At 48.2% G+C, this 8,963-nt stretch overlaps 1 pseudogene across 1 annotated transcript; it reads right to left on the reverse strand.

Moving 5' to 3' along the window:
• Nucleotides 1-5,876: 5,876 nt before the first annotated feature.
• On the reverse strand, nucleotides 5,877-6,540 carry Arpc5l-ps3 (actin related protein 2/3 complex, subunit 5-like, pseudogene 3; annotated as a pseudogene). The gene has a single exon (XR_015634752.1). The product of XR_015634752.1 is annotated as an actin related protein 2/3 complex, subunit 5-like, pseudogene 3 (transcript).
• Between the last annotated feature and the right edge of the window lie 2,423 nt (nucleotides 6,541-8,963).

Raw genomic sequence — 8,963 nt, forward strand, 5'->3', positions numbered from 1 at the left:
CCCCCTTCTTTGTCCCCCTAGGTCCCCTCTGCCCTAGCGAAATCAGAGTTCCTTTCTGCTGTCTGAGCTTTTATTCCCCCTGGGGAGTTTCAGGAAGATGGCTGGAGGTGAAGAAGTAGGAGCTTGGTGAATGGGGCTAGTGTTAGGTCGGGGTTTTCTTCCTTTTTTTTTTTTAAGCAGATTAATTTGGTTTAGTTTGTGTGTTGCCTGTATATATGTTTTGTATGTATGTGATGTACACCACGTGCGTGCCTGGTGCTGGCAGAGGTGGACTTTAGATCCCCAGAAACTGGAGTCAAGAACCTTGTGGGTGCTGGTGTTTCTGAGGATGAGCTGGCCAGGTTTGAGTTCAGTGACTCTTCCTAGGTGAGCATGTGGGCGGGGCCATCCATTCCAAAGTATCCGTGTGAGGGGAGTTTCCCTGTACAAAAGTAAGCCATGTGGGCGGGGTTTTTGACCTTATTGCAAGCGGGCCTATCAAATCCATCAGGGGAATGTTGGCTAGGCCACCTACTGACTAGATGAGTCAAAGGCGAGAGTGTGGGCGGAGCTTCAGGTCCTGAAGTGAATCTCGAGAGCTCGTGGGAAGGGTCTCTGTCTTTTAAGGGGTGGAGGCGCTGGGATTTTACAGCCATTCTACTGGCTCAAATAGCTCCTCCCTCTTTCTTCTCAGGTGCACACTCATCCTCAGACGGGCTACATCAGGACCAGCCCGGGAGGACTCTTTTAAGCTGGGTCCTCAGGGTGGCAGTATTTCCACAAGACCAAGCATAGGTTGTGTCTTTGTGTGCCGGGGAGCAGTGAAATGCCTCAGCGTGTGAAGGGGCTTGCAGCCAAACCCGAGTTCAGTTCTCAGAAATCACAAGGAAACTGCAGTGGATTGTTTTCTGACCTCTACATGCATGCCATGGAATGCACACCACACCATACACACACACACACACACACACACACACACACACACACACACACCCCTCCACTAAGGGGTGTTCTTGCACCTGGGGCCACAGCTTCCCATCAGGAATGGACGAGCGCTTCTTGCCATTCAGTCTCCTGGGACCTCGTATTCCTGCCCTAGAGTGGCCTTCTCAGACTATGTCACAGCCTCGGCCACGCTTACTACTTACTCCCTCCGCGGACACATAGGTGCACTGGACCTCGCTTACTTATCCTGACGGTCAGCAAAGGCCCGGGGGAGGACAGAGTCAGATCTCTAATATTCCACAGCCGTTATTTTTTGCAAACATAAAAAGAAACCCACCCGTAGTTATCCATCTATCCAATTTGTAGGTGCCTTAGCAACCTGTTGTAACGCCCCGGGCCTTTTCTTCCTCCTGTGTCCTATGAGATTTTCAAAATTCCTACCAAACCTGGTTGGACACTTTGGCTGCAGTTCCGACTAGCAAACAGGAGAGGGCGACTCTAGCAAGTTCTATTGCAGGCCCAGGGCTAATCTAGCCAGGGAGCCTGCGACAGGTTCCTGTGGGCTGGGATAGGAGGTGGTCAGACTCCGACTGGAGTTGTTTGTTTGTTTTGTTTTAAGATTTCATATTTGCCTGAGGTAGTGGCACACACCTTTACACCACCGCCCCCAGAGGCAGAAACAAGAGAGTTTCTATGAGTTCGAGTCCAGCTTGGTCTACACCGTGAGGTTCAGATCAGTCACGGCTATAGAGTGAGATGCTGTCTCGAATTTTTTATTTATTTGTTTGGTGGTACTGGTGATTAAAGCAAGGGCCTCATGAGTGCTAGGTAGGCAGTCTATTGTGAGGCTTATCCCAATACCTGCCCCCCTTCCCTTTTGAGACAGGATCTCTCTGTGTAGCCTTGGCTATCCAGAACTCACTCTGTAGACCAGGCTGTCCTCAAACTCAGAGATCCACCTGCCTCTGCCTCCTGAGTGCTGGGATTAAAGGTGTACACCACCACTGCCCAGCTCCATCCCTATTTTTAAAAGCCATAACCTAAATTTAAATTTAATTTTATTGTATTTTCAATTGTACGGGTATGAATGTTTTGCCTGCATTTGTGTCTTGCACCAGGTGGTGTGGGTCTAGAGCCCTTAAATGACAGAAAAGGACATTAGATACCCTGGAACTGGAGTTACAGATAGTTGTGAGCCTCCATATGGGTGCTGGCACTTGGACCCAAGTTTTCTGAAAGAGCATCTGGTGCTCTTAACCACTAAACCATGTCTCTGGCCTGCCTATCTATCTATCTATCTATCTATCTATCTATCTATCTATCTATCTATCTATCTATCATCTATCCATCCATCTATCCATGTGTCTATAAGATGGGGGTCTTACTACATAGCTCTGATTGTCCTAGAACTCACCATGGAGACCGAGAGCTGGTCTCTAATTCACAGAGCTCAGTTTGCTTCTGCCTCCCCAGTGCTGGGATTAAAGGTATGTGCTTCTACCACTTGGCTCAATTTTTAAAATATATGTATATTTATGTGTCTGAGTATGGGTGCAAGACCTACAGAAAGGGCTGGAGAGATGATTAAGAGCATTGGCTGCTCTTCTGAAGGTTCTAAGTTCAAGTCCCAGCAACCATGTGGTGGCTCACAACCATCTATGATGGGATCCGATCTATCTATCTATCTATCTATCTATCTATCTATCTATCTATCTATCTATCTATCTAGTGATGGGCCCTCTTTTAGTGTGTCTGAAGTCAGTGAGACACCGTACTCACATTCATAAAATAAATCTTAAAAAAAAAAAAGAATGCTCTAAGCATTAGAGTTGGGCATGTTTCACAGGGTGTATAACAAAACGAAATTAAATCTGGGGCTTACAACCATCCATCAGAAATCCACCTGGGAAGTCCCCTTGAGGCAGTCAACTGAAGTTCCTGATACTTTAGAGGCGGTGCCAGAGTGCAACATTTCCCTGAGTAGGCAGGAGGGGGCTGACAGGGAGGGAAGGACACTTCCAAGTAAAAAGAAATTAGTAGCCCGTAGGGATGATGTCATCAAACCAGGAGCTCACAGCATCGAGCAGAAACTGACTGGGAGGCTTGAGGCAGTGAGCTGGATCCCTCTATTGAGTTTTTTTTTTTTTTTTTTTTTACTCTGGGGCTGAGCTTCTGGTCACAGAGCTTGAGATTTTTCTCTGTGCTTTAGGCATTTTTTTTTCTTTTCTTTTCTTTTTTTCGGAGCTGGGGACCGAACCCAGGGCCTTGCACTTGCTAGGCAAGCGCTCTACCACTGAGCCAAATCCCCAACCCCGCTTTAGGCATTTTTATACCATGAATAAGCACTGGTAACAATGTTGTTTACTTTTCTAGCTATTGTTAAGGATAGTAGGTTTTTACTTTGGGGATGTTTTGCTATTGTTCCCTCTCCCTAAAGGGGTAGCCACAGATAGGATTCTAGGAGGGCCCTGGACATAAATATGTTTGAGTCTAAAGTGAGGGGCTAGTCTGGTAGTGGTAGCACACGCCTGTAATTCCAGCACTGGGAGAGAACTCACCTGGTAGACCAGGCTGGTCTCAAAGTCAGAGGACAGCCAGGGCTATACAGAGAAACCCTGTCTCGAACTCTCTTCCCGCTCCTCCAAAAGAGTGGTGGGCTGACCTGCTTGTGGAGGCAGCTTCCATTCGTTGTTGCTGCTTGAGACAAGGTCTTGAGCTTGCCCTGTCGACCAGGTCGACCTTGAACTCATAGAGATTAGCTGCTCTCTGCCTCCAGACTGTTGGGTTTAAAGGGATGAGCCACCGTGTCCAGCCCAGAGCCAGCTTCTAAGCGAGCTCAAATAGCACAGGGGAACTTTCCAGTATAAAGTACTTACAATACTGGGGTGTAGTATAGTAGTCGAACATTTTCCTTCAGTACTAAAGGTCCTAAATTTAATCCTTAGCATTGTCAAACAAACAAACAAACAAACACCCGAAATGAGCTGGAGCGTGGTGGCCAGGTCAACAATCCCAGCATTTGGGAGGAAGAGTGGCAACAGAAGAAATGAGAGGAAGATTTTCCACTAGGAAGGGAACGAGCAAAAGGAGGCTTTGGTCACCTGACAATGTAGGATATCAAAAAGCTTCTACTATGTGCTCCTGTTATGTTCTGATGTCTTTCTTCTTCCCCCTTTTTGCATTTATCTTTTTTTTTTTTCGGAGCTGGGGACCGAACCCAGGGCCTTGCGCTTGCTAGGCAAGCGCTCTACCACTGAGCCAAATCCCCAACCCCTTTTTTCCCCCTTTTAATACTAAGGAGAGAACTAGGGTTTTGCAAAAGCTAGGAAGGCGCTCTACCAGGAGCTGGGCTCCAGCCCCTCACTGGGAGATTCTAGGCAGGGCCCCTACCACTGAGCCACGCCCCTAGCCCCTCATTGGGGAATTCTAGGCAGGGGCTCTACCACTGAGCCACGCCCCCAAACCCTTCTTCAGTGATTCTAGGCAGGCAATCTAGCCTAGAGCCACATTCCTTGCCCAGCTTTTTATCTTGGGAAAGGTCTAAGTTGCGCAGGTTCAGAAAGCTCTCCGTTATCCCCGGTAGCTGAGATTTGTTGATCCTAGTGCCTCGGTCTACAAAGTAGGTAGGATGCCGTGTGTGTGTGTGTGTGTGTGTGTGTGTGTGTGTGTGTGTGTGTGTGTTATCAGATCCAGTTATGAAGCACAGGAAATAAACACAGACTTCCGCCCTCATGGCACTTGCGCTGGCAGAAGACAGCTGACTAATGAGTGAGTTAGGGAGTGGCTTGAAACTGATGACACGTTTCCATTGATGGCTTGTGGCTCTCGTTCAGGGCCATGGTTGCCTGACCTTGTTTCTTTTCTTTTTCTTTTCTTTTTTTTTTAATTCAATACTGACATTTTATTTTCTGAAGTTTATCATAATTTTACAAAACAGAACAAAACAAAAAGCAGGTATCAAAAAACAGCAGTTTATAGTTTCTGTGCTGGTTCTCACCTCAGTCAGTGACTCTGGAATTGGCATATTAGGAAGACAACCGGGCTGATTCCCTCTTGGCTACAGGCATTCATTCGGTGGTTGGTTTCAGAACTACTTTGTAATAACTTTTTACAAGCACCGGTCACTTTTGAGAACCAATTTGGTTTGTCCGACAAAGTAGACACCTTTCTTTTACTATGCGGCATTTTCCTTTCTTATAAAACACTGCGCTGAAACACACACTATGTATTTGGATCAGAACCACATTTTCTGAGATCCCCATTACCTGAAGAACACTGAGGACACCATTGGGCGTGTGAAATGTTACAGTGAACCCTTGTGTAAATGGCTAAGGCAGCTACCTTATTTCTGATGAAAGCATTCATTCAGAGGCTGCTGGAGTCCCATTCTCCCACTTGGGATAGCTTCCCCAGGCAGCCTTATTATCAGAAGGAAATGGATGTTTGTGCCAAAGAGGCGTTTATATTGTGTAAATACATTTATATAGAGCAAGACTTCTTGCTCTGGACCCTGGGTCACCACAAAGAGATTGAGAGGCCATGATAATTGGATGCTAACAGGAAGTGCACACTTCCACTCATAGCATCATCTGGAGGCAAGCAGAAAGAAAGCTGGAAACCGGTAGTGGGGCTCACCCACTCCTTGCTCTGGAAACACATTTTGCTTAAATAAGGGAAGTGTGGTCCAGTTTTGCAATGTTACTAACTGCCAGTCTCTTGTTTTTAAAAATAAAGATCACTTCCTGACCAGCAATGAGTTAGGAAACTGGCCTCAACTTTGATCACATCTCTCAGTATTGGTTAAAAATAAAGTAAAACCTTTAAACCAGTCAACAGAGTTAGAAATTGCACAAACTTGAATATAAATTACAGAATGGGATACACATTATTGACATGGTTATGAAAGGATCAAACACCCCCACTGAGACAAAATTTTCTCCACATTATTTCAATTTTCATTAAAGGAAACTGATATGTAATTTTCTTCTTTATAGATATGAAAGAGGAAGCAAGAAGGCAAAGCTGAGAGAAACAGATGCTACCCACAGGGCAGCGGTGCCATTTGGTTGTTTTGGTCTTTGTACCAGCAACTCCCACGCCTCTGAACACTGTCCAGTTCCAGCTGGACTACAAGGTTTTTCTTGCAGCCAAAACACGAACGATAGACCCTACTCCTCCAGCAGCAAGTGCCTTTTCATGCCACTGTAGTAACATAGCGCTGCTATTGTCAGACGGGCTCTCAAAGCCTTTATAAATATACTTCATTAGGAGGTCCACGCCATTCTTGTCCAGAGACTGAACAGCCTTTTCAATATCACTAGCTTTAAAGGAGATGAGCACCTTCAAGACGATGCTGCCTGCCCGGTCCTTCACTCCCTGGCTCTTTGTGTTAATGGGGGAGGGGGGGTTTCAGAGCGGCCTGCAGGGCAGCGGTCATGTTTCCTTGCCTTAGGCATGAGTCCACCTCGCCCTCGTCGGGCCCGGCCTGGCCATCGCCGCCGTCCTCCTCGTCCACGAACTTGTTCTCATCATATTCATCCACATCCACCTTCCGGAAGCGGGCCGACCACACCGTGTTCTTCGACATCCTGGATCGCGATGCAACTCTGGCCTCCCCTCCACGGTGCCTCTTCTTCCTTCTTTTTTTTTTTTTAAAGATTTTATTTATTTATTATATATGAGTACACTGTAGCTATCTTCAGACACACCAGAAGAGGGCATCAGATCCCATTACAGATGGTTGTGAGCCACCATGTGGTTGCTGGGAATTGAACTCAGGACCTCTGGAGGAGCAGTCAGTGCTCTTAACCATTGAGCTATCTCTCCAACCCTTGTTTTTTTTTCAAGACAGAATTTTTTCTGTGTATCCCTGGCTGTCCTAGAACTTGTTCTGTAGACCAGGCTGACCCCAAACTCAAGAGATCCACCTGCCTCTGCCTCCCAAGTGCTGGGATCAAAGGTGTCCACCACCAAGCCTGGATAGGCTTTATTTATGTGCCTCTGGGTATGCCATGTGTCCTTGGGGACCAGAAGAGGACCATGGATCTGGTGGAGCTGGAGTTCCAACCTAGTTGTGAGCTGAGATGTGGGAGTTAGGAACCAAATTGGGGGGCGTCCCCTGGAAGATCAACAAGTGCTCTTAACCTCTGACCCATCTGTCTCTCCAGACTTTCCAGGTTCCTTTTTTAAAGTGGCTGCAAAGCCACTGACCTCAAGGTCCCAAGAAGTCACATGGATGGAGGTTTCTATGGCAACCAGCGCTTGGCTGTGGCTGGTGGGACTGGAGAAGGGCTTCCTGATGTCCTGGGCCAGAAGTAACTCTATCAGAGAGGGAGTAACAGGAAGGAGTTAGAGGCATGAGAACGACTGGGATGACAGTCCAGGCTAGGCTAGTGTGAGCTTGACTCTAACCAGACAAAAACCCAGCGCCAGGTATGGAGGCACGTACCTTTCACCCAGCCGCTGGGAGGCAGTCAGTCAGAGCTATACAGTGAGACCCTGTCTTAACAATAACAAAAAGCCAAAGACTCCAGTAACAAGAAAAAAAAAAAAAAAACTCAGCAAAAAGGAGTTGGGAGCATGGCTCAGTGGTAGAGCACCTGCCTAGAATCCCCCAGTGAAGGGCTGGGGGCGTGGCTCAGCGGTAGAACACCTGCCTAGAATCCCCCAGTGAAGGGCTGGGGGCGTGGCTCAGTGGTAGAGCCCCTGCCTAGAATCCCCCAGTGAGGGGCTGGGGGTGTGGCTCAGTGGTAGAGTACCTGCCTAGAATCCCCCAGTGAGAGGCTGGGGGCGTGGCTCAGTGGTAGAGCCCCTGCCTAGAATCCCCCAATGAGGGGCTGAGGGAGTGGCGTAGTGGTAGAGTGCTTGCCAGTAGTAGAAAGCCCTGGGTCAGGGCACTACATAAAGGAAAGCAGGCAGACAAGAAGGGAAGGAGGGAAAAAGACAGACAGAGAGAAACGCAGAGGTCATGTGCTATACACCTAGCTGTGTGGGACATGGTAGTGTGGGGTCCAGAGAGGCAGAGGTAGCCCTGTGGCAGTTGGCCACCTCCCTGGATCTTGTATGCAAAGAAGCAGGGGCGTGTGCGAACAATGTCGGGGAGGATGAGAGGTAGGGCAGGAAGGTGGAACTGAGGAACCTTTAGGAAGCCTTCAAACATCCCAGCCCGCTCGGTTAAGCCCTGGCATAAAAAGAACATTGAATAATTAAAGAGTTCAAAACTAACCACAAGCTTGGCTGCTCTTGGCTCTGCTCCACCTCCTGTCCCCAGGGGATGCAGCAGGTCGCAGTGGGTTGTGCCCTTCCCTGGGAGCTGAGAGCCAGCAGGAAGTCAGAGCAGCTGCTTCCTAGGCCAGTGTGAGGTGCAGGTGGCAAAGGGAGAAGGCTGGGGAGATGGCTCAGCGGGTGAGCTATTTGCTGCACAGATGTGAAATCCCAAATTGGGATCCCCAGAACCCATGCTGGACTTGACGACTCCTGCTTATAACTGCGCTGGGGAGGTAGGACAAACAGATCCACAGGGCTCTCTAAGCTCAATCAGGGAGTCCAAGTCAAAGGGAGTGACCCTGTCTCAACAAACAAGGTGGGCTGGTAAAATGGCTCCTTAGGTAAGCCGGCTTCCTTCTCAAGCCTGAGGAAACCTCTCAGGTCGAGCCAGCCCCCGTGTGAAATGAAAACAAAGGGCCAGCAAGGTCTTAACAGGTAAAGAGGCTTTCCCCTAAGCCTCAAGACCTGGGTTTGGTTCCTGGGGTCAATTGAGGAAGATAGTTGAGATTGACATCTCACACACACACACACACACACACACACACACACACACACACACACACACACACGAACACATATATGGACACTGGTGCACACACACAGACACGTATGGACAAACATGGACACGTGTAAACACATATGCCCATATAAATGAACACAAAGCTAAAGCTGGATTTTCAGGGCCCAGGAAGAATCCGTGGGTGGCAAGAGAGAGTATTTTCCGTGCTGGGGGCAACGTCATAAGTTGAAGTACGGAGCAGGACAGAGGGCAG

The sequence above is a fragment of the Rattus norvegicus genome, chromosome 12 (genome assembly GCF_021556685.1).
Source record: "Rattus norvegicus strain SHRSP/BbbUtx chromosome 12, alternate assembly SHRSP_T2T, whole genome shotgun sequence".
Taxonomy (NCBI): Eukaryota; Metazoa; Chordata; class Mammalia; order Rodentia; family Muridae; genus Rattus; species Rattus norvegicus.